Source organism: Gorilla gorilla, chromosome X, assembly GCF_029281585.2.
Source record: "Gorilla gorilla gorilla isolate KB3781 chromosome X, NHGRI_mGorGor1-v2.1_pri, whole genome shotgun sequence".
NCBI classification, from domain to species: domain Eukaryota; kingdom Metazoa; phylum Chordata; class Mammalia; order Primates; family Hominidae; genus Gorilla; species Gorilla gorilla.
The window spans coordinates 103,435,656-103,462,905 of NC_073247.2; positions in this window are offsets into that span (position 1 = coordinate 103,435,656).

Genomic DNA, 27,250 nt, shown 5'->3' on the forward strand with positions numbered 1-27,250 from the left:
CTGTGAAAACGCTCAGAGATGTTGCCATTTTAGAAACAAGAGTATAGAAGGCTAGAACAAGTTAAGAAACTGAGCTATTTGCAAACAAGGAATATGTTGTTTTCTTTTTTTTGTGCTTAAGACTGAGGCATTTCTTGATGAATGAATCAACACATCAGTGAATGAATACATGAATAAATAAAACTGAAAAGGGGCTTAATTTTGAGTAGATGAGAGTATCCTCAGAAAGTTTATGGATAACGGGACATTCCTTAAATTCTTATATGATGTACCGTTCAAGAAGCTTCATTCTATTCCAGACCTTTCTGTTTTTAGCATATAGAATATAGTGCTAATATAACACTTACTTCTAAATCAAGAATGATCTTATTTAAAATGTCTGTGATTTAATTAGGAAATATGCTAATGATGATTTCAAGGAATCTGCTACATCATCCCTTCATATTCACACTACTAAAGAGATGTATAGTTTGTATTTGATCAGTAATACTAGGATACGTTATAGAGTCTGTAGAGCTTCTTGCTGTATGGTGAAATTCTCAAAGTGTGGAGGTATATCTTATTTTTATTTACATCCTCAGTGCTGAAGAGTTTCCCTAACATATAGTTGTTCTTCAACAATATTTATTGGATAAAAAAAGAATATTAAGATTCAATAAGCTCTGGATAGCAAGGCAAAATTGCCTTAAGAATATCCAATACACTACAAACTGTAAAGTTGTTTTTCTTTTAAAATGCACTACATAAATATGTCATTCAAACATTTAAAAATATATAATTAAACACATTAACATATTGGCTTGTCATGTTACAAGATTATAATAGATAATATGTATTTTTTAATTCCCCTCTGTAAATATTGTTCCTTAAGACTGCTCCCACTCAAGGAAACATGCATCCTGAGAATAGTACTTTTTTTTTGGTCAATCATCTTCTTTTTCTCTGCTTTAAGATAAAGCCAGTAAATATTTTCCTGTTTTCTACAAGGAATAAGAATGAAAGATTCTATATTTAGGTAATTTCCCCTATCTCCAATTGATCATTGATCTTTATAATTCACATTTTACAAGTGCACCCCTCTTTTCATCAACATTTTGAAACATTTGAAACAGTTCTTTTTCCTTCCACCTAGAAATTAGTGGAGTACACAATCCTATTTTCTGATTCATAATATTATGACTTTCTTTGAAAAAGTCACCATTTTTTCTGAGTCAGCATTTCAAACAGGTGTACCTTTTTTCTTTTTAAATAGTATTTGTCTTTTTAGTGCAAATTGTTTTAAATAGGGTTTTTTCTAATATTATAGTTCTTTCCTACTAGATAGAACCAGAAGTTATATCCCCACATCCTAAGGATGGGTTACTAATTTCAAATGCTTTGCTAAACAGAAAATTTTCACATTTAAGTTTCATGCTACCTGGTGGAAATGACAAGAAAGGTTATATTTTGAGCCTAATATTCAAATCAGTCACTCGGCTTTTCACATATCTCTTGCTAATGATGCTGTTTATTTTATTAGACAAATTATATAATGCCATAAAACAGGGGACCTTCTCCAGGTATTTTCTCCTATGGGAGACTAGCTGATAAAGTATGGTATAACCATAACATGGTGGTTTCTTCCAAGATAAGGATTTCCACAATGTTTTTCACATAAAGAGTCCTAGAGCTAAGTTTCACTTAATAAAATAAGAGGCAACTTAAAATGATGGTTAAAAAAAAAGACACTCATTACAACATGATGTAGTGATGTAGTGGTGGAAAATAAATAGAATGCAAAGAAATGAAAAATAGAAACTTATATATAAGCTTCTTAAAGTGTTGGGACTTAGGCAATACCATACTTGGGCTCAGATATCTGTTGATTGATTAACTGGGTAATGGCATGTTCTCCTGGACTTTGTAAAAACATTGTAAATATTGACATATATTTGAAAATACATTATAAGCTATATTAAATTTTAGAATATGTAAGGGGCAGCAGTAGTATCTGAAGTCAATATCTTTCACTTTTTTTTTTTTTTTTTTTCTGAAGGTTCATCCTATAGTTAATGCTTTGGTAAGTAAAGAGGATAGGGTACTGGGTCCTGCAACCTAGCTCTGAGTTCTCAGCTAAGGTAAGTAGTTAGTGCTTCATGCAAACAGTGGTATAGAATAACTTCACACCAGTTACTTATTAGGGAGGATCATCTTAAACTCTGCCTCTCAACATTAAAAATACATATATGAGAAATGTATCCATTATTTAAGTAGCATTTTCTGAAGAATATGCTGCTCATCATTCCTCAAATGCAGTCATTTCTGCTAAAATATTTTTTGAAAACATGAATTTGTTCCAACACGATTGATATATTAGGGAACAATTTGAACATAAAAAGGATTTCGCATTGTATTAAGCTCTGAAAATCTCTCGGTAAACACAGAAAACTGCACCCAGCATAATAATATAAAAAACATACACACACACACACACACACACACACACACACACACACACCCAAAACAATTCACTGGAAACCTCAGTTTATTATGTATGTTATCCTACAAGTTTATGTCTTGCCATTCTTTTGTATTTGAGGATATTTTTATACTACATAAAAAGTCAACATCCAAAATGTATAAATATTTTGGTTCAAAAATACCAAGTAGTGCATAAAAAGAAAAAATTTAAGTACTGAGGAAAAGCTTGAATAATGAAGTGCTTCACATTGAGAGAACATGATGTTTCCCAAGCAACAGACAGAAATCCACTCTGTGACCCCTCAGAGATAATAAGCAAGAAAAAACAAATGTATATGACTCTGTGATATAATAAAAATCTATTTGGTCTTTGTTTTTGGTTCCTGGAACAGGGCTCCTATAATCTGTGAAATTTCCTGGGAAACTGGAGTGTCATTTTAAAACACCTAAGTTTATGCTAATGAACTGATTTAGTGTGGGGCTCCTAGGTAGCCTCAGGATGGGGCAGGTCACCAGAAGGACCAAGTAATTTGAGGGGTGGAAATTCTACTCTATCCATTGGCCTCTGAGGAGGTGAGCAGGAGACTGGTGATTTGACCCTATGAATCCTCTTGAACCATGTGATTCAGGGAGCTTCTTCTGGGTGGGTGAACACTTCATGGTGCCGTGAGGGTGGCGTGCCTGAACAGGGCATGGTAGTTGCACAGCATCCCCTCCTCAATACCTTGCCCTGTGCATCTCTTCTATTTCGCTGTTTCTGAGTTTTATCCTTTAAAATAAAATAGTAAACATAAGTAGTATTTTTCTGACTTCTGTGAGTTGTTCTAGCAAATTGTCAAACCTGAGAAGGATGTCATAGGAACCCCTGAATTATAGCCAGTCAGTCAAAAGTACAGGTGGCCCCCAGGAGTTGCAGCTGGCATCTGAAATGAAAGCAGTTTGAGGAACCAAGCCCTTTAATCTGTGGGATATGATGCCAAATTCAGGTAGATAATATCAAAATTAAATTTGAGTTGTTGGGCATCCAGTTGGTGTGAGAGACTCAGAGAATTGGTTGTTGGTGTACAAAAACTTTACACAGGCAGGAACCACTTGAAGTACTGCTGCAAAGTCAGTAACAACAAGGCCACAATAAATTAAGGAAATGAAAAGATTGTTGAGCATATAAATTCTAGTCTCAACAGTGAAAAATATTGGGAACAATTGTCTCATAAAAATAAAAGACTATCTATAGATAACATCCTTAAACAGAATAGGCTGGGTGTGGTGGCTCATGCCCGTAATCCCAGCACTCTGGGAGGCAGAGGCGGGTGGATCACCTGAGGTTGGGAGTTCAAGACCAGCCTGATCAACATGGAGAAACCCCGTCTCTACTTAAAAAAAAATACCAAAAAAAAAAAAAAAATTAACCGGGCAAGGTGGTGCATGCCTGTAATCCCAGCTACTGGGGAGGCTGAGGCAGGAGAATCACTAGAACCCAGGAGGCAGAGGTTGCGGTGAGCTGAGATCGCATCATTGCACTCCGGCCTGGGCAACAAGAGCGAGACTCCGTCTCAAAAAAAAAAAAAAAAAAGAAAAAAAAAACAGTTTGCTAAATCCTGCAGAAGTGACTTATTTTATCTTGGAAAATGAGTCCTAGGGGTGGCTATTTTAGTGTTGTCAAACATCTCTACCATTCTCAAAGCCTTCAGCTGTCTGGATAAGCTATGGGTGCACATGAGACATCCACAACATAATTCCCAGCAATGATTCACAACTAACTTGAAGAAGAAGTCTATATGCCAAATCAAATTTACAATTTTTATGAAATACGTTCTATTATAAATTTAAACCTTAAAAACCTACACCTGAAATGCAGAAAAACATGCCCAGGACTTAAGGCTGTGAAGGATTTTTAACTGCGGCATTTGGAAACAATGCCAAACCCAGGACAATGAGCCGTGCTGATACGATTTGCCTGTGTGCCCACATAAATCTCACCTTGAATTGTAATAATCCTCGCATGTCAAGGGTGGGGCCAGGTGGAGATAATTGAATCACGGGGGCAGCTTCCCCCATACTATTCTCAGGGTAGTGAGTAAGTTTCACAAGATCTGCTGGTTTTATAAATGAGAGTTCCCCTGAACAAGCCCTCTCTTACCTGCCACCATGTAATATGTATCTTGCCCCTCCTTGCCTTCCACCATGATTGTGAGGCCTCCTCAGCCATGTGGAGCTGTGAGTTCATTAAACCTCTTTTCTTTATAATTACCCAGTCTCAGGTATGCCTTTATAGGCAGCCTGAGAACAGACTAATACACACACCTATCCACATCTCCTGCTACAACTTTGCATTTGCTTTCAGATAATCACCCCACACAACCTCACAATAACTCACAAGCTGCAATCCTTCTGAAACCTACTTCCACAAGGTAAAGTGCCATATTATAGCATTTATGTGAAATTGTGCTATCACGTATATTAGATTTCTATTATTTATTTTTTATGTGTCACTGAAAAAGTGTTTGAATACTGTGCCCAAACCTCATTTTTCTCATGAGCTCTCAGGTTTTTCCTATACAATTTTGGAAAAAAAATATGGTGTTTTTTAGAATACTATAAGTTGTGTTATAGAAGAACTAACTAAACATTAAAATCTATCATCAGGGGAAGCCAGTCAATGAGAGAGCTGTATGATGGGGCCAAATCATTTTTATTTCCCCAAAATTGCTTTCCCTATACTGGCCATGGCATTAGGAAATCAACCTACAGTGAAGGACATTATAAGAAACTATCCTCTGAAATTCATTATTCTATTCACTGTAAGAATGTTGTTGAATATGATGCTTACCACATTACACAAATCAAATTTTCAATTTTGATGAAATGGGTGTCTATTATAAATTTAAACCTTAAAAACCTACACCTGAAATGCAGAAAAACATGCCCAGGATTTAGGGTGGTGAAATATTCTTCTTTTTTTTTTTGAACTAGAAATACCATTTGACCCAGCCATCGCATTACTAGGTATATACCCAAAGGATTATAAATCATGCTGCTATAAAGACACATGCACATGTATGTTTATTGCAGCACTATTCACAATAGCAAAGACTTGAAACCAACCCAAATGTCCAACAATGATAGACTGGATTAAGAAAATGTGGCACATATACACCATGGAATACTATGCAGCCACAAAAAAAGATGAGTTCATGTCCTTTGCAGGGACACGGACAAAGCTGGAAACCATCATTCTCAGCAAACTATCGCAAGGACAAAAACCAAACACCACATGTTCTCACTCATAGGTGGGAATTGAACAATGACAACACTTGACCACAGGAAAGGAAACATCACACACCGGGGCCTGTTGTGGGGTGGGGGGAGCGGGGAGGGATAGCATTAGGAGATATACCTAATGTAAATGACGAGTTAATGGGTGCAGCATACCAACATGACACATGTATACTAACTAACTAACCTGTACGTTGTGCTGTGTAACTAACCTGCACGTTGTGCACATGTACCCTAGAACTTAAAGTATAATAATAAAAAAAAAAGATTCTTAACTGTGATATTTGGAAACAATGTCAAACCCAGGACAATGAGCCATACACAGTATTCTCTTTATGATGGCCCACACAAGAAGTTTCACTCTGGCCTTAGTCCCAGGAAGAGTTATGCATCTCCTGAAAAATTAGTTTGCTTTTATTTTTATGTACACTGAAACTTTTAAAGGAGTATCTTAACAGAGTTCAATGAATATTTCTTAAATAAATGAATAAATGTGTTTTTAAACTGTTTCTTTTTCCACTTTGGAGAAAATGCTTAGAGCCAAATTTATGAGCCTCTTCTAGGAAGTGTACAGAAACCAGAAACATTATTAAAATATTCTGAGCTGAACTCACAATAATAGCTTCTTACTTGTGCATTTCAAGTATAACTGATCACTGGCTTAAACCTTACTTGAAAATTTGTATAATTGCTGACAGTCTAAATAAGTAGCACTCGGACTAATGAATGAGTTATAAGTCTATTGAAAAATCCTATTTTCATAGATTCTGCAGATGCAGCACCAGAAGTCAACTAGAGGAGACTAACTAATGTTAACAATCCTTCTGAGGTACTTCTTAATTGACATTTTATTGTATTACAATTATGCAAACTGTGCCAAGCTGACTAGGACTAAGACAAAGGAGACAGTAGTTTATATATTTATTTACTTTTGCTCCTAAATGATTCCTGAGAAGGAGTACTAAAATCCTAAACCAGAGTATACAGGCTTTGAAATGATATATGTAAAATCCAATAAGGCCAGTGAGAATCATGTGTACCTTCTCTCTCCTTCTCATCCCCATATACAATAACTAGGCCCAATAACTTGAAAAGGGTATAATCAAAGTATTTAAAATAATGGAGTATATTGTGACTGAGAGTAGCAATTAATGGGAAAAAATAGAAGTTACTGGTCTGAAACTTTTACTAATAACTCTTCTTGCATAATCTCTGTCTAGCAACTTGAATACCCAAGAGAAGCATTCTAATGCCTTGGTCACAAGTTTCTCTTTTTATTTATTTATTTACTTTTTTATTATACTTTAAGTTTTAGGGTACATGTGCACAACGTGCAGGTGAGTTACATACGTATACATGTGCCATGTTGGTGTGCTGCACCCATTAACTCGTCTTTTAACATTAGGTATATCTCCTAATGCTGTCCCTTCCCCCTCACCCCACCCCAAAACAGGCCTGGGTGTGTGATGTTCCCCTTCCTGTGTCCATATGTTCTCATTGTTCAATTCACACCTATGAGTGAGAACATGCAGTGTTTGGTTTTTTTGTCCTTGCAATAGTTTGCTGAGAATAATGGTTTCCAGCTTCATCCATGTCCCTGCAAAGGACATGAACTCATCATTTTTTATGGCTGTGTAGTATTCCATGGTGTATATGTGCCACATTTTCTTAATCCAGTCTATCATTGTTGGACATTTGGGTTGGTTCCAAGTCTTTGCTATTGTGAAGAGTGTCACAATAAACATACGTGTGCATGTGTCTTTATAGCAGCATGATTTATAGTCCTTTGGGTATATACCCAGTAATGGGATTGCTGGGTCAAATGGTATTTCAAGTTCAAGATCCCTGAGGAATCACCACACTGACTTCCACAATGGTTGAACTAGTTTACAGTCCCACCAACAGTGTAAAAGTGTTCCTATTTCTCCACATCCTCTCCAGCACCTGTTGTTTCTAGGTGCCATTCTAACTGGTGTGAGATGGTATCTCATTGTGGTTTTGATTTGCATTTCTCTGATGGCCAGTGATGATGAGCATTTTTTCATGTGTCTTTTGGCTGCATAAATGTCTTCTTTTGAGAAGTGTCTGTTCATATCCTTCACCCACTTTTTGATGAGGTTGTTGGCTTTTTTCCTATAAATTTGTTTGAGTTCATTGTAGATTCTAGATATTAGCCCTTTGTCAGATGAGTAGATTGCAAAGATTTTCTCCCATTCTGTCGGTTGCCTGTTCACTCTGATGGTAGTTTCTTTTGCTGTGCAGAAGCTGTTTAGTTTAATTAGATCCCATTTGTCAATTTTGTCTTTTGTTGCCATTGCTTTTGGTGTTTTAGACATGAAGTCCTTGCCCATGCCTATGTCCTGAATGGTAATGCCTAGGTTTTCTTCTAGGGTTTTTATGGTTTTAGGTCTAACATTCAAGTCTTTAATCCATCTTGAATTAATTTTTGTATATGGTGTAAGGAAGGGATCCAGTTTCAGCTTTCTACATATGGCTAGCCAGTTTTTCCAGCACCATTTGTTAAATAGGGAATCCTTTCCCCATTTCTTGTTTTTGTCAGGTTTGTCAAAGATCAGATAGTTGTAGATAGGCGGCATTATTTCTGAGGGCTCTGTTCTGTTCCATTGGTCTACATCTCTGTTTTGGTACCAGTACCATGCTGTTTTGGTTACTGTAGCCTTGTAGTATAGTTTGAAGTCAGGTAGGGTTATGCCTCCAGCTTTGTTCTTTTGGCTTAGGATTGACTTGGTGATGTGGGCTCTTTTTTGGTTCCATATGAACTTTAAAGTAGTTTTTTCCAATTCTGTGAAGAAAGTCATTGGTAGCTTGATTGGGATGGCATTGAATCTATAAATTACCTTGGGCAGTGTGGCCATTTTCACGATATTGATTCTTCCTACCCATGAGCATGGAATGTTCTTCCATTTTTCTGTATCCTCTTGTATTTCATTGAGCAGTGGTTTGTAGTTCTCCTTGAAGAGGTCTTTCACGTCCCTTGTAAGTTGGATTCCTAGGTATTTTATTCTCTTTGAAGCAATTGTGAATGGGAGTTCACTCATGATTTGACTCTCTGTTTGTCTGTTATTGGTGTATAAGAATGCTTGTGATTTTGGTACATTGATTTTGTATCCTGAGACATTGCTGAAGTTGCCTATCAGCTTAAGGAGATTTTGGGCTGAGACAATGGGGTTTTCTAGATATACAATCATGTCATCTGCAAACAGGGACAATTTGACTTCCTCTTTTCCTGATTGAATACCCTTTATTTCCTTCTGCCTAATTGCCCTGGCCAGAACTTCCAACACTATGTTGAATAGGAGTGGTGAGAGAGGGCATCCCTGTCTTGTGCCAGTTTTCCAAGGGAATGCTTCCAGTTTTTGCCCATTCAGTATGATATTGGCTGTGGGTTTGTCATAGATAGCTCTTATTATTTTGAGATATGTCCCATCAATACCTAATTTATTGAGAGTTTTTAGCATGAAGGGTTGTTGAATTTTGTCAAAGGCCTTTTCTGTATCTATTGAGACAATCATACGGTTTTTGTCATTGGTTCTGTTTATATGCTGGATTACGTTTATTGATTTGCATATGTTGAACCAGCCTTGCATCCCAGGGATGAAGCCCACTTGATCATGGTGGATAAGCTTTTTGATGTGCTGCTGGATTCGGTTTGCCAGTATTTTATGGAGGATTTTTGTATTGATGTTCATCAGGGATATTGGTCTAAAATTCTCTTTTTTGTTGTGTCTCTGCCAGGCTTTGGTATCAGGATGATGCTGGCCTCATAAAATGAGTTAGGGAGGATTCCCTCTTTTTCTATTGATTGGAATAGTTTCAGAAGGAATGGTACTAGCTCCTCCTTGTACCTCTGGTAGAATTCGGCTATGAATCCATCTGGTCCTGGACTTTTTTTGAGTGGTAAGCTATTAATTATTGCCTCAATTTCAGAGCCTGTTATTGATCTATTCAGAGATTCAACTTCTTCCTGGTTTAGTCTTGGGAGGGTGTATGCGTTGAGGAAGTTATCCATTTCTTCTAGATTTTCTAGTTTATTTGCATAGAGGTGTTTATAGTATTCTCTGATGGTAGTTTGTATTTCTGTGGGATTGGTGGTGATATCCCCTTTATCATTTTTTGTTGTGTCTATTTTATTCTTCTCTCTTTTTTTCTTTATGATAGACCGCTAGCAGTTTCTCTTAAAGTAAAAACTTTCTTACTCTATTTTATGACATATTTTACTGTGCATACATAGGAACTAGATAAGACCCACTAAAGAGATTATCTCTGTAACTTTTACTACTGTTGACTGAGAACTCTTTATTCCATTTTAAATCATTTGAGAAAACTGCAAACATTATCTGAGACTTAGGCCTGGCCTTACCCCTGATCTTTAAAACTGATAGACAACAACCACAAAAGTTTCAGTAGAAGCCATTTAAAAGAAAAAAAAGCCTCTCATTATCTTGAAACAGAAGGTGTATTAGTCTGTTCTCACACTGCTATAAAGAACTGCCCCAGACTGGGTAATGTATAAAGGAAAGAAGTTCAATGGACTCACAGTTTCACCTGGCTGGGGAGGCTTCAGGAAACTTACAGTCATACTGGAAGGGGAAGCAAACACATCCTTCTTCACAAGGTGGCAGGAGACAGAAGTGCCGAGCAAAAGGGGGAAAAGCCCCTTATAAAACTGTCAGACCTCGTGAGAGCTCACTCACTGTCATGAGAACAGCATGAGGGTAACCATCCCTATGATTAAATTACCTCCCACTGGGTCCCTCCCATGACACATGGGGATTATGGGCACTACAATCAAGGTGAGATTTGGGTGGGGACGCAGAGCCAAACCATATCATTCTGCCTTGAGCAACTACACCCCTGTGGCTTTGCAGGGTACAGCTTCCCTCCTGGCTGCCTTCACAGCCTGGCATTGAGTGTCTGTGAGTGTCTGTGGTGCATGGTGCAAGTTGTCAGTGGATCTACTATTCAGGGGTCTGGAGGATGGTAGCCCTCTTCTCACAGCCCCACTAGGCAGTGCCACATGGGGACTCTTTGTGGGGGCTCTCACCCAACATTTTCATTCCACTCTGCCCTAGCAGAGGTTCTCCATGAGAACTCCACCCCTACAGCACTCCTCTGCCTGGACATCCAGGTGTTTCCATACCTCCTCTGAAATCTAGAGGTTTCCAAACTTTAATTCTTGATGTCCCTAAAAACCAAATTGATTATTTAAAAAGACAAGATATAGTTATATATATGATGTAGCTAATACAGTTGCACTAGTTATTTTTCCCAAATTCCCACTGAATGAGTCTTTAATGTGTTGGAATAAAATTATATTCAACACAAAATCTACCTTTCAAAATCAGGTAAGAAAACATACAAAACTATTGAAGTGACCAAAGTTAAGATAAATGCAGGAACGAATAATTAAAATCAAGATTTTATCACAATGTTTTAGAGTTAATCAATATTCACAGAAATGTGACAATAGTGATACATCACAACATATCATGAGAGCTGAGACTTTCTTCAAATAATAATGACTAACACTGTATTTTTACTATGTATCAGTTCACCAGAGAAGCAATGTAATGAATTACTTTATTTAATGAAGATGAAATTATTTTTCACATTTTGCCAATGAGGAAACTGAGAAACGGTTGGTACAGACAAAGGGCAGTACTCTCGTCCATGTCTACCTTCAGTTCAAGCTTTTATTCTTAACTACTTTGCTCTAACACATACTGCATTAATGCTGGTAAGTTTGGATGGCCCATTTAAAATTTTGACTGTTTTTATAGTTATCAGTAACACAGAGTAGTAAATTCCTTTATCTCAGTTATAGTTACATTCAACAAACATAATACATCTAAAATATATTTTAAGTAGATTGAACTTATATTGAAAATTAAAAATATTGAAAAATGATTGTTGATAGCAATAGTAATAAAAACATCCACAATATTGAGGACGAAAGTCTGAAAATTAACTTATTTCAGTGATAATTTTTACTCTGTAAAGGCTGTGTAGTATAGTTAGGGATCAAAAAATTAACCTTAAGCATATTACAATTAACCATAGCAATCCAATTTTATCAATCAAAATCAAATACATGTATGTTAATTAACAATCTGAATACTATCATTTTTCTTTCATTCAGTAGCATCCTGTTTGTATCTTGGTGAAACAGAATAAAAGCTTCTGGCAAGATATATTAGATTTTAAAATATTTGGATAATTAACATGCTTTCATATAAAGAGTATACATTAATTAGTGTTTTACTTCCCTAAAACACATTGATAGAATAGTTTATCATTGTATTTAATACTGTTACTATTTTCATTACTAACATTCGTTGAATGTTTACTAAGAACTAGTGATTGTGATAGGCATTTTATTCACATTATCTCATTTATTGCACACAGCCCTAACATAAATACAACTATTACCTCTATTTTGAAGATAACTATAGCTAGTATTTACTGTGGACCACCATTAGCAATCTCAGTTCCAGTGCTCCAAAGAAATATTTTAAAATGAGTGGAACATTGTCCTTGTTCTTATGCAGGTTGTAGTCTGGTATATTTTTCAAAATTTTCTTGAAAAAATCCTGTGCATCATTATATGCCATGTTGAATTGAATCTTTGCTCTACTTTTCTAGCTAAAATATATCAGGTAGAATTATCTGAGCATAATTATTTATATCAGAATATGTCACAGTATTTGGGGATTTTCTAATTTGTACTTAATTGCTATGATAAGTAAAATATTAATACGTAACCAAAGCAATTATTTTGTTCTCAAATATTAAAAATGTGATGGTATTCCGCTGAAGTGTTGCAATTTTTCTTGTTATTTTGAATAAATATTTCTGTTATTCAAAGAAATTCTAACGGTTGTTTTCTGACTTCTAATGAATATGCTGCAAATGTTCTTAGTGATATACATCAAATGATTAAAGGTATAGTTTTCTAGAAAACAGAGTTCATTACTGTATATCTCTTGTCCTGGTAAGGCAAATGTGTACTTGATTTTGATGTTAACAAAAAGAAGCAGCAAACATTTTTTACTCTTTAATGATGTTTTATGCTTAAACTACATAGAGATTTTCTTGGTATTCATTTGGAACATTGTTTCCTTGTCTCATTAATACGTGTAAAGTTTTTAATTGGTAGATAAGAGGAATTTTTGTAGTTAATTTTATTCAGATGGAGAGACAAAAGCTCAAAGAAGGTAGAATCATACAAATCTGAGACCAAGTCTATTAAATAAAAGTGAAAATTATTGCCAGGAAAAATATTTTAATAATAATAATTTACCTAGAATGAAAAATTTGGAATCAAAGGTAGAACTCAGCATTCATTTATCCTTTTGTATAGAACAATTTTAGAAGTGGGGTAGGGAAGAGGTTCAGAGTAGATTTTCAGAAGAAACAAAAGATGCACACTTATTATCTTGTCACTTCTTTATAATACATTATTACCCCTAATTTATAAAAACATAAAGAAAATAAAATGAAGAAGAGGTTTAAAAAGAAGAGGAAGAATTTGCCTTCAAAGTAGGACAAAGAAACTAAGCATAAGAGAAACTACTTTTCGGTATGCTATGTCTGAAACAAATTTGTCACAACTAAAAGAGGACACCAATATTTTAATTTTAATGTATCCAAATGGATAAGAGAAACTCAATAAAATTGCTTTCAACAACCAAATTAAAAAAAAATCCAAAGGTATCCAGCATTTCTACACTATTTATAAGTGCAATGGCTGCTGCTTCTGAAAAGACTTACAGAATCTGCTTTTATGTTATTTTTTGATGTCATTTATAGTGTAGCCATTGTTGGACAATGACTGATTCAATTAAAGCTAATGCTTTTGATTTCTTAAAGCTCTGAATAGTATTTTTAATTGCAATTGATTACATACTTATTTAATAAAAGGGAAACTGTTGAACTGACCTAATAATGGTATCCCAGAATAAGGATTTACATCAGTTATTGGTTGAAACATTTAAAACTTCAGAGTAATATTATAATTTTCCTATTATTCAAACTTATAAATGAAACAAAAGGAGATTTTTTTCCATTCTTTCAGATAACAGGAATTCACCAGAACTACTTTACTGAACAGGTGAGTGAATTATTCATTAAGATGATCAGTAGGACTGGGTCTTTTTTAACTCTAAGGAGATATGTATATTACTACACACAGAAGCAATTATTAATTTACTGATAGCATAGATAACTTCATACTTTAATTTTTGCTATTTTAATATACATGTTTATACTATTTTATTTAATTTTAATAAAAGCAAATAAAATATTAAATATGTAATCAATTAGAGATAACTCTAGAGTAGTAAATTACTATAATTTCACTTTTCTTTGCCTTTTATTTCTTTATTAGTTTGTTTTCACGGTGCTGATAAAGACATACCCAAGGCTGGGTAATTTATAAGGAAAAAGAGGTTTAATGGACTCACAGTTCCACGTGGCTGGGGAGGCCTTACAATCGTGGTGGAAGGTGAAAGGCACAACTTACATGGCTGCAGGCAAGAGAGAGAATAAGAGCCAAGTTAAAGTGGTTTCCCCTTACAAAGCCATCAGATCTGGTGAGACTTATTCACTACCATGAGAACAGTATGGGTGAAACGGCCCCCATGATTCAATTATCTCCCACCGGCTCCCTTCCACAACACGTGGAAAGTACCAGAGCTACAATTCAAGATGAGATTTGGGTGGGGACACAGACAAACCATGTCAAATTATTTCTTGCAACTTCCAAAAAAAAATTTTTTTTTAGAAATAAGTCATTATTTTTTGTTTCATTAGATATTCTTGTAAAGTCTTGATGGTAAATCTGAATGATCAAAACTAAGAGCCAAATAGTGGGTTGTTGTTACATATGGTTAAAGTTCATTTAGCCCTAAAATAATGGGAATAAGAGAATAATGACCAGAGGAGGGATATTGGGGAGGTGATGAGTATAGTAGGAATCTCTAGCAGTCTTGCAGACATCATGTGAATTTTTCAAATCTGATACTCTCTTGTTTTAAGATAGCCAGATGAAAAGTCGATTCAATGGAGAATAAAGAGGGGTTTGGCATGAAGTTTCCTAAGTACAGCCAGGCCAAAGAATGTAATGTATAGAAAAAGCCACAGTAGAGTTTATGGGAATTAAAGCAAGGGAAACCAACTAAATTAATCTGTAGTCTTCATTCTATAACCTCACATACCTGTTTACGTCACATATATACTCATTCTTAAATTCACTGTTATGACCACATTAGAACTCAACTTCAAATTTGTGTTATTAATCTTTTTTATAAAGCATTTCCAAGTAGATTTACTTAACATTGTCTAATATCTTGCAAGTGTATGGCAGTATTATTTTCAGCAATATGTAAAATGATGAAAATACTGGTTACTGCAATAGATTATGTTGCAGAAAATAATGCAAGAGCCTGTGAAATTCCTTGGACATGTGACACATTATACATAAACAAGCCAATGATCTAGGGAATTATAGTGAACTCTGGTCATTCAGGTGAAGTAACATAAGAGCACATAACATTCCTAGTTTCAATCCTGCTTCGTATCATTTACACTCACTAAGCATCAATTTCCTCTTCCATAAAATTTAGATACTAAAATTTTTATCTTCCATAGGGCAGTTATGAGGATCTCATAAAACAATAAATACGTAGGAGTATTCTTCAAAGAACAATGTATTACAGGGATGCTAGTTATTTCTGTCAACCCAGCAACTCGAATTACCCAGGAATCCTGATTAATGCTATGGCATATCAATTGGGAGACTCTCAAGATTCTCTAAAATCAGTTTTACAGTGTAAAACGTATGCTTTACTGGAACACATTTATCTCAAGAAAGAGCATCATAGCAATTTAATATGAAATCTAGTATTAAAAAAACATTTGTAGCAAACTATATCCACTGTAAAGAAAGTTATTACAGGACACACAAGATCTGGACTTAGTGCTTAAGGAGGTAATAGATAAGTAAGGAGATATGAAGAATAGAAAAAAAATTCTACTTTTATTTTTGAATACGTAGCTGTATTTCTGAGGTTGAGTCTGAGTTAACCTACCCGTATAACCGTTCCTTCTATCTCTTCTTTAACTATCATAGATCAGCCTCTCAGTGCATCTTCGAGCCTGGAGAAAAGCTAGGTTGGGATTTATGGAAGGAACAAGAACAAAATAAAACCATATCTGCTCTATTTTTCCATATCAATTGATTTCAGAGTGTACTTCATTCTCAACAAATGAAAAAAAAAAAAAAAACAAGAATTTCCCTTCATGGTTTATTCCACTGGTTTAGAGGTAACTGTAATTAAATTTCTGCAAACTCCTCACTTAGCAAAAATGCATTACCTTTCAAATTATTTGTATTGTAGATACAATACAAATCACTACTAAAAACTGATCTTGATTGATAGACCCCATAGTTGGATATTTGGAAATAAAATGGAAATTGAGACACAGGAGAGACATATCTGAAATTAAAATGTAAGAGGTATCAGAAAATACATTGCTAATGAAGTAAGGTTTCCTAATGGTGTTTTTTCATTAAAAATACTTTTCCTGTTTTACATGAACCATAGCTTGGGTTTGCTAAAAGATGCCATGATAAATAATTGAACGTGGAAATCCTGAATATCCGCACTAAGGAAAATAAAATTTCCACATGCAATAACTAATGAATATTGTAAATGTAAAATCAAGGCCCTAGTGTAAATTTTATAACAAATACATGAAATAATATAGTGAAATTTTAATTTATGTAATTATTATATATAAGCTGTGCTGTTATATATATTTTATATACATGTAATGAAAGTCATGGTTAAATAATCTAGTATATTTAAGTTTATGAATTTAAATTTAAATTTATTAAATTTAGTTGTATTAAATTTAAATTTATTAAATTTAGTTGTATTAAATTTAATTTTTATTAATTTAAATTTATTAAATTTAATTTTATTTAATAAATTTGATAATTTAAATTATCCAATTTATTAAATAAAATTAAATTTAAATGGCTTAAAACACATTGAGTTGTTTTATATATTTTATACAACAAATATATCTAAACTAAATATTAAAAATTATTAAATGCTTTAATGGACAAATAAATGACAGATAATTTAAAATGTTATTTGTTTTTCTTTCAAGATGGCAGATTAGAGGCTTTTAGTTTGCCTCAGCCACTTGGAAATACCAAGAGAGTTCATAAAGATAAACACTGTGCGCTTTAATACAAGAAGGGAAATGGGAGTACACCAGAGTCATTAAGGACACCCCAAATCCTGGGGATGAGATCGTGGGCAAACAGCTCCTCTGTCAATGTCTGGCTGATAAAAGTGAGTGAGGCCCCAGTACATGAGAGAGGCAGAAGCCTCCCTCTTTGACTCACCTTTCCTTGGGGGAATCTGAGCAACCTAGGCCAAAAAGCACCCTTTTTTTTCTCCCAAGTCTTGGAGCTAACTTGGCGAGAGGCATAAAGACGCTGTGAGAGACAGACACTGGGAAAAGCTGCACTCATTTTCCAAGACCCAGAACTGAGATCAGGATGGCATTTTTAATCCTGTCTCATGCAAAGTCAGCCATTCTGTGGCGACCCAGAAGCGTGGCTGTGTAGACATTTTAGTTTCAGGCCAGAGTTTGGAGGGCCTGCTCTGGTGTAGGGTAGGGGTCTCCTCAGCCAGAACTGTGGAAACTGCCTCAGCATCAGGTGCTGGAATTGTGCTACTGTGGAAACTGCCTCAGCATCAGGTGCTGGAATTGTGCTCTCCCCTATTGCATACTTTGAGTGGGAGGAGAGCTGCTTCAGCTGCAATTTCTCCTGGACAATGATAATTACATCTAGGGCCAGCTTGGCAACCTGGAACAAATATGTGTGTCATTGCTGGGTATCCCATCCTGCTCCCCTGAAGTTGCGGTACAGAAGAACCCTCTCTGCTTCACCCACAAACAGAAATCCAGACTCTCAAATCACCCACTTCCCTGGACCAACAGCCTGAGCTGCCCCTCTCTTCATGGACATAGATTGTGGTGCAGCGAGCCCCTCTCTGCTCCAAAACTAGGTACATCTCCAGGTATGCAGAGCACCTGCTCACCTGGATCAGCAACCTGAATTGCTCCACCCTTCCGGTGCATAGATTGTGGTGCAGCAGGGCCCTCTGGGCTCTGTGCCCAGGAACATCTCCAGGCATTCAGAGCACCTACTTGTTTGGTTCAGCATCCTGAGTTTCTCCTCACTTCTGTGCAGAGATCTTGGTGCAGGAGAATCCTCTCAACTTCATGTCCAAACAAATCTCCAGGCATATGGAACATCCACCCTCCTGGAGTAGGAGTTTACGACACCCCTATCCTTGTGCAGATATCTTGAGATTAGGGAGGTTTCCCAGCTTCATACCTAGACGCATCTCTGGGCACTTGGTGGCTGCCCAGTGGATTCTCATTCAGCACTAGTGCTTGTCCCTCCCATCAGGACACCAGTACGTGGACCTGCCCAGTCTGACCCCATCAATCTTGCCCCCCCAACCCTCTGGAGTTAAGAAGTAAGCTCAGACGGCTGTGCACTCTAAGAATCAGCCATTGCCTGAGGCGACAGAGAGGTTCTATCAGTAAACAAGGATCAAGTATATGCCCAGCCACATCGGCCAGTGTGGGCTCTTACCCAGAAACACCACCTACTGGCTTATTGGTCAAACTGCACAGTCCAGTATAAAACCTGCTGACAGAAGTGCACAAGGCTACGGAAGCAAAGCCAAAACACACTACCCAGCATTCTCTACAGTCACATCCCCAAGGGAGAGGGAGAAAGAGAAACTGAAAAAAGAAAAAAACAATATTATAGGGAAAAAGAGAAAAATCCTACCTGCACAAAAATAACTTCAAAAAGTAGAAGTGTCAGCATCTTCAGATCAGAAAGAACCAGTGCAAGAATTCTGGCACCATAAAAATATGTGAATATACTAACACCACCAAGGGATCACACTAGCTCTCCAGCAATGATTCCTAACCAAAATATAAATGCAGAAATGACAAATAAAAGACTCAAAGCATGGACTGTAAGGAAACTCAATGAGATCCAAAATAAGGTTGAAAATCAACACAAAGAAACTTCTAAAGCAATCCATGAAATGAAGGAATAGATATAAATCTTAAAAAAGAAATCAATCGAAGCTTCTGGAATTGAAAAGCTCACTTAAAATTTCAAAATACAATTGAAAGGTTTATCAATAAACTGGAACAAGTAGAAGAAATAATTTCAGAACTTGAAGACTAGTCTTTCAAACTAACCCAATCTGACAAAAATAAAGAAAAATGGAATTTTTGAAAATGAAAAAACTCTTTGAGAAATACGGGATTATGTAAAGTGGCCAAATCTACAAATGGTTGGCATTCCTGAGAGAGAAGGAGAAAAAGAAAACAAACAACTCGGAAACATGTTTGAGAGAATAATTCAAGAAAAGTTTCCCAATCTTTCTTGAGAGGCAGACATCAAGATACAAAAAATTCAGAGAACACCTGTGAGATACTATACAAAACAAACATCACCAAGGCATATAGTCATCAGACTGTCCTAGGTCAATGCTAAAGAAAAAATCTTGAAGGTAGCTAGAAGAAAAGGTCAGATCATATACAATAGGAATCCCATCAGGCTAGCAGCAGACTTCTCAACAGAATCCTTGTAAGCTGAGAGAGATTGAGGGCCTATTTTCAGCATTCTTAAAGAAAAGAAAATCCAACCAAGAATTTTTTTTTTTTTTTTGAGATGGAGTCTCGCTCTGTTGCCCAGGCTGGAGTGCAGTGGTGCGATCTCGAGCTCACTGCAAACTCCGCCTCCTGGGTTCACGCCATTCTCCTGCCTCAGCCTCCCAAGTAGCTGGGACTACAGGCACCCGCCACCACACCGGGCTAATTTTTTGTATTTTTAGTAGAGACGGGGTTTCACCGTGTTAGCCAGGATGGTCTCGATCTCCTGATCTCGTGATCCTCCCGCCTCGGCCTCCCAAAGTGCTGGGATTACAGGCGTGAGCCACCGCGCCTGGCCCAACCAAGAATTTTATATTCTGCCAAACTTAGCTCTATAAGCAAATAAGAAATGAAATCTTTTCCAGACAAGCAAGTGCTAAGGGAATTTGTTATCACTAAACCAATCTTATAGAGATCCTTATGAGAGTTCTAAACACTGAAATGAAAGAATAATACCTGCTAACAAGAAAATACACTTCAGTACATAGCCCACAGATCCTATAAAGCAACTCTACAATAGAAACTACAAAGATAGCAACTAATAACTTCACAACAGGATCAAAATCTCACATATCAACATTAGCCTTGAATATAAATGGTCTAAACATCCCAAGTAAAAGGCACAGAGTGTCAAGTTAAATTTTAAAAAAATGACCCATTCATCTTCTCTCTTCAAAAGATGCACCTCACACATAACAACACACATAGACTCAAAGTAAAGGGTTGGAGCACATGTATACATATGTAACAAACCTGCACATTGTGCACATGTACCCTAGAACGTAAAGTGTAATAAAAAAAGGGTTGGAGAAAAATCTATCATGCAAATAGAATACATAAAAAAGTAAGAATCACTATTCTTCCTCTTATTTTTTTTTTTTGAGACGGAGTTTCACTCTTGTTGCCCTAGTTGGAGTGCAGTGGCACGATCTCAGCTCACTGCAACCTCCACCTCCTGGGTTCAAGTGATTGTCCTGCCTCAGGCCTCCCAAGTAGCTGGGATTACAGGAGCCCACCACCACGCCCAGCCAATTTTTTTTGTATTTTTAGTAGAGACGGGGTTTCATCATGTTGGCCAGTTTGGACTCAAACTCCTGACCTCAGGTAATCCACCTGCCTCGGCACCTGCCTCCCAAAGTGCTGGGATTACAGGCACAAGCTACTGCGCCCGGCCTGAATCACTATTCTTATAACAGATAAAACACAATTTAAACTAACAACAGTAAAAAAGGACAAAGAAGAGCATACATAATGATAAAGGGTTTAATCCAACAAGAAGAATCAACTATCCTTAATATATAGGCACTTAACATTGGAGCAACCAGATTCATAAAAGAAGTACTTCTAGACCTACCAAAAGACCTAGACAGCCACATAACAATAGTGTGGGACTTCACCATACCACTGACAGCCTCAGACAGATCATTAAGGCAGAAAACTAACAGAGAAATTCTGGACTGAAATTCAACACTTGACCAATTGGACCTAATAGAAATGTATAGAATACTCCACTCATTTACCACAGAATGTACATTATTCTCATATGCACATGGCACATACTCCAATACAGACAACATGCTCAGCCATAAAGCAAGCCTTAGTAAATTCAAAAAACTTGAAGTAGTACCAACCATTGTCTTGGACCACAGTGGAATAAAGACAAAATGCAATAAAAAGAAGATCTTTCAAAACTACACAATTACATGAAAATTAAACACTTTACTCCTGAATGACTTTTGGGTAAACAATGAAATTGAGGCATAAATCAAAAAATTATTTGAAATAAGTGAAAACAGAGATACAACATGGAAAACATCAGGGATGCAGCAAAAGGAATGTTGAGAGGAAAATGTATAGTGCTAAATGCCTACGATAGAAAAAATATCTTGAAGTAATTATCTATTATCACACCTGTAGGAAGTAGAAAAACAAGAACAAACTAACTTCAAAGATAGCAGAAGAAAGGAAATAACTAAAATCAGAGCAGAACTGAACAACATTGAGACCCTAAAATCCTTACAAAGCATCAAAGGAACCAAAAGTTGATTATTTGAAGGGATCATCAGCACCAATTGACTGCTAGTTAAATTAACAGAGAGAGGGGAGGAGAGAGGGAGAGAGATAATCCAAATAAACACAATCAGAAATGACAAAGGAAACATTACAACTGATCCCACAGCAATACAAAAGATCTTCAGAGACAGTTATGAACACTTCTATGCACACATACTACCAAATCTAGAGGAAACGGATAAATTCTTGGAAACAAATAATCTCCCAAGATTAAATCAGAAAAAAAAATGGAAACACTGACTAGCCTACTAGGATGCTCCAAAATTGAATCAGGAATAAATAACCTATGAATCAAAAAAGTCTTGGATCAGATGAAATCACAGCTGAATTCTACCAGATGTACAAAGAAAAGCTGGTACCAAAATAATTGAGGAAGAGGAACTCCTTTCTAACTCATTCTATGAAGCCAGCATCACTCTCATACAAAACCTGGCAAAGACACAGTGAAAAATGGAAAACTATGGGACAATATCCCTGATGAACAGCGATGCAAAAATCCTCAACAAAATACTAGCGAACTGAATCCAACCATATATCAAAATGGTAATTCACCATGATCAAGCAGCCTTCATTCCTGTGATGCAAGGTTGCTTCAACATACAAAAATCAATAAATGTAATTCACCAAATAAACAGAATTAAAAAATAAAAACCATACGGTCATTTTAATAGATCCAGAAAAAGCTTTCAATAAAATGCAAAATCCTCTCATGATAAGAACCCTCAAGAAACTGGACATCAAAAGAACATACCTCAAAATAGTAAGAGCCATCTATGACAAACCCACAGACATCACACTGAATGGACAAAAACAGGAAGCATTTCCCTTGAGATCCAGAATGTAGACAGTGATATCTACTCTCACCAGTCCTATTCAACAAAGTACTGGAAGTTCATGCCACAGCCATGGGGCAACAGAAAGTAAAAAAGACATCCAAATAGGAAAATAAGAAGTCAAACTATCTTTCTTCACTGATGATATGAGCTATACCTAGAAAACTCTAAAGACTCCATCAAAATCCTCCTGGAACTGATAAACAACTTTAATAAAATTTCAGGAAACAAAATCAACATACAAAAATCAGTAGCATTTCTAAACACTAATAACATTCGAGCTGACAGCCAAATCAGGAACACAATCCCATTTAAAATAGCCACAAAAAATTAAAATACCCTAGAATACATCTAACCAAGAAGGTGACAGATCTCTACAAGGAGAACTACAAAACACTGCTGAAAGAAATAAAAGATGTCAAAAACAAATGGAAAAAAAATTCTATGCCCATGGAATGAAAGAACAATATTAAAATAACCATAGTGCCCAAAGCAATACATAGATTCAACTTTATTTCTATTAAAACATTAAAGTCATTTTTCACACAACTAAGAAAAACTTTTTAAAATTCATGTGGAATCAAATATCAGTCCAAGTAGCCAAAGTCATCCCAAGCAAAAAGGAAAAAGCTGGAGGCATCATATTACCAGACTTCAAATTATACTATAAGGCTACAGTAAGCAAAACAGCATGATGCTGTTACAAAAACAGATACATACACTAAGGGAAGAGATTACAGGACCCAGAAATAAGGCCACACACCTACAGTCACCTGATTTTTGACAAAGTTGACAAAAATGAGCAACAGGGAAACAACTCTCTATTCAAAAAATAGTGCTGGGCCAGCTGGCTAGCCACATGCAGAAGAATTAAAGAGGACCTCTACCTTTCGCCATATACAAAAATTAACATAAGATGGATTAAACATTTAAATGTAAGACCTCAAATGAGAGTAATCCTAGAAGAAGACCTAGGAAACACCATTCTGGACATCAGCCTTAGGAAAGAATTTATAACTAAGTCCTCAAAAGAAATTGCAACAAAAACGAAAATTGATAAGTGGGATCCAATTAAACCAAAAAGCTTCTACACTCAAGGAAACTATAAACAGAGTAAACAGACAATCTATAGAGTGTGAGAAAATATTGACAAACTATGCATCTGACAAAAGTCTAATATCCAAAATCTGTAAGTCACTTAAGGAGAAAAAAACAAATAATCACATTAAAAATTGGGCAAAATGCATGAGCAGACAGTTCTCAAAAGAAGACACACTGATGGCTAAAAAGCATATGAAAATTGCTCAACATAACCAATTATTAGAGAAAGGCAAATCAAAACCATGATGAGATACCATCTCACAACAGTCAGAATAGTTATTATTAAAAGGTCAAAAAATAACAAATGTTGGCAAGGTTGCAAAGAAAAGGAAATTTATACACTGTTGGTGGGAGTATAAATTAGTTCAACAACTGTGGAAAGTAGTTTGGAGATTTCTCAAAGAACTTAAAACAGAATTATCATTTTACCCAGCAATTCCATTACTGGGTATACACCCAAAAGAAAATAAGTTATTCAACCAAATAGATACATGCACTTGTATGTTACTCGCAGCACTCTTCATAATAGCAAAGACATGAAATCAATGTAGGTGCCCATCAATGGTGGATCAGAGAAAGAAAATATAGTACATATACACCCTGGAACACTACACAGCCATAAAAAGAATGAGATCTTGTCCTTTGCAGCAACCTGGATGGAGCCGGAGGCCATTATCCTAAGCAAACTAACACAGGAACAGAAAACCAATACCATGTGTTATCACTTAAAAATGGGAGCTAAACCATGGGTACTCATGGACATAAGGATGGCAAAAATAGACACTGGGGGCTACTGTGGAGGGGGGGTGTAGAGCAAGGAGGCAGGTTGAAAAGTTGAGTATTAGTAGTAGGTTGAGTACTATCCTCAGTACCTGGGTTATGCGATCAATTGTACTTCAAACCTCAGCATCATGCAATATGCCCAGGTAACAAACCTGTACACATACCCCCAAATCTAAAATAAAAGTTGAAATTATTAACAAATGTTATTGGCTATTAGTGGCTATCATAATCTACTTGAAATTTCTAAAGTAAATCTATTTATATCAGTGACAAATTAAAAGCTTCTTCCTCTCTGATGATAAACCCATTGCAGATTGGAGTTTTAAGGAAATATTTTAGGATTATGAATATACTTATTGAGACTGAAGTAAATTCCGAATGCATGAAAGAAGAAAACTGGATATAAAAGAACCATGAAAACTGAGGAGAATTCAAAGTAAAGAATGCTTATTCACAGAAAACGTGATGTTTTAAAAATCAGCCTCTATATTGTGAATTACAAATGCCAGCAAGGCCAAAAGTCAAGCATAACTGTTTTAAAGAATAGTGGTTAAACTTATCATACACATGAAATTGAAGCTTACATTCTATTACAATCTTTTAACACAATCCTCATTGTTACGAGTTTCTAAATGTCAGTTCCTCACTATAAAGATGTTAGAAAACCTCTCATCTAGCCTACAGTCTAAACTCTAAACAGTCTTATACACAAGTAAAAGTTATAAGATTATTTAAAATAATAAACTTGCCATTCAACTGAAGAGAATGATTAGCTCCTTCAAAAAGTAACATCTTATCTTGATACCGATAAACATTTATGAATATCTTTATGTAGTCATATACTATTTTAGAATTTTTTACGGTAAGAAATGTATAAGGGAAATATAGTGCCTCAGGTTGTTTGAATGAATGAAGAAAATTGTCATCTATCAAAGATACAGAAATTCAGTCATCAATGTTAGAATAATTTTTCATACGTTTTAAGTAGCCTTTCAAAAGCCAGCAGGAAACTGAAAACTGACATCCTGAAATATCCACTTATACTGCTGCACACAAGCACACACATGCATATACACACATAATATGAAGTGATAGATAAAAAAAGACACCCAAGTGTGATAATTTTCTAAAGTCAAACAATAGTAACAATAGATATATCTCTAGACCGTTTAATACATGCCGAATATTGTTTTAAGCACTTCATATGTACAGGTATACCTCAGAGATACTGAGAGTTCAGTTCCAGACCACTACAATGAAGCAAATATCACAACAAAGCGAGTTACATGATTTTTTTGGTTTCCCCTTGCATATAAAAGTTATGTTTACACTGTACCATAGTCTACTAAGAGTGAAATAGACTATTTTTCGGTCTAAAAATGTACATGTTTAAATTTAAAATACTTTATTGCTAAAAACTGCTAATAATCATCTGAGCTTTCAGCAAATTGCAGTGTTTTTCTTGGTAGGTGTTCTGTCTCAGTGTTGATGGCTGCTGATTGAATACCATGGTGGTTGCTGAAGGTTGAGGTGCCTGAGGAAATTTTTAATAAGACAACAGTAACATTTGCCTCATTAATTGACTCTTCCTTTCATGAAAGATTTCTCTGTGGCACGTGATGCTGTTTGATAGCATTTTACCCACAGTAGAACGTTCACAATTGGAGTCAATCCTCTCAAACTCTGCCACCACTTTATCAGCTAAGTTTATGTAACATTCTAAGTCCTTTGTTGTCATTTCAAAAATGTTCCACAGCATCTTCACCAGGAGTAGATTCCACCTCAAGAAACCAATTTCTTTGCTCATCCATAAAAACCAACTCATCTGCTCAAGTTTTATCATGAGATTACAGCAATTCAGGCAAACGTTCAGTCTCCACTTCTAATCTAGTTCTCTTGCTATATCCACCACATGTGCAGTTTTTCTATTGGAAAAAGCCTTCTTTTCCAATAGAAGGCTATTTCATCTACATTGAAAATCTGTTGTGTAGTGTAGCTACCTTCATTAATTAACACAATCTCAGCAGCTTGCTGCAGCTTCTCCCTCAGCACTTGATGCTTCACCTTGCACTTTTATGTTATGAAGATGGCTTCATTCCTTAAATCTCATTGAAACAACCTCTGCAAAATTCAAACTTTTTTCCTGCTGCTTTCTCATCTCTCTGTCTTCATTGAATTGAAGAGGGTTAGGGCGTTGTTGTGGATTAGGTTTCAGTTTAAGGCAATGATGTGGCTACTTTGATCTTCTATTCAGATCACTCAAACTTTCTCCATATCAGCAATAAGTCTGCTTATTCTTCTTATCATTGGTGTGTTCAGAGTAACACTTTTAATTTCCTTGAAGAACTTTTCCTTGATACTCACAATTTGGCTAACTGGCAAAAGAGCCCTAGCTTTTGACCTATCTTAACTTTTGGCACGCCTTCTTTACTAAGCTTAAACATTTTGGACTTTTGATTTAAAGTGAAAGAGTTGAACATCTAAAGTCAATTTTGGTGTTATTAAGTGGCCTAATTTGCATATTGTTATGTCCCAGGGAATAGGGAGGCCCAAGTAGAGGGAGAGAGGGTAACACCTGGCCATTGAAACAGTCAGAACACACACAACAATTATCAATTAAGTTCGCCATTATTTACGGGTGCAGTTTGTGGTGCCTCAAAGCAATTATAATAGTAACATCAAAGATTACTGATCACAGATCATCTTAATAGATATAATAATAATCGGATATAATAATACTAATAAAGTTAGAAATATCACAAGAATTACAAAAAAATGTGACATGGAGACACAAAGTGAGCACAGTTCATTTAGGAAAAATGTCACTGAAAGACTTTCTTGAGGAAGGGTTGCCACTAACTTTAAATTTGTAAATATGTATATCTGAGAAGTGCAATAAGGGGAAACACAATAAAATAAGCTACACCTGTATTAACCCC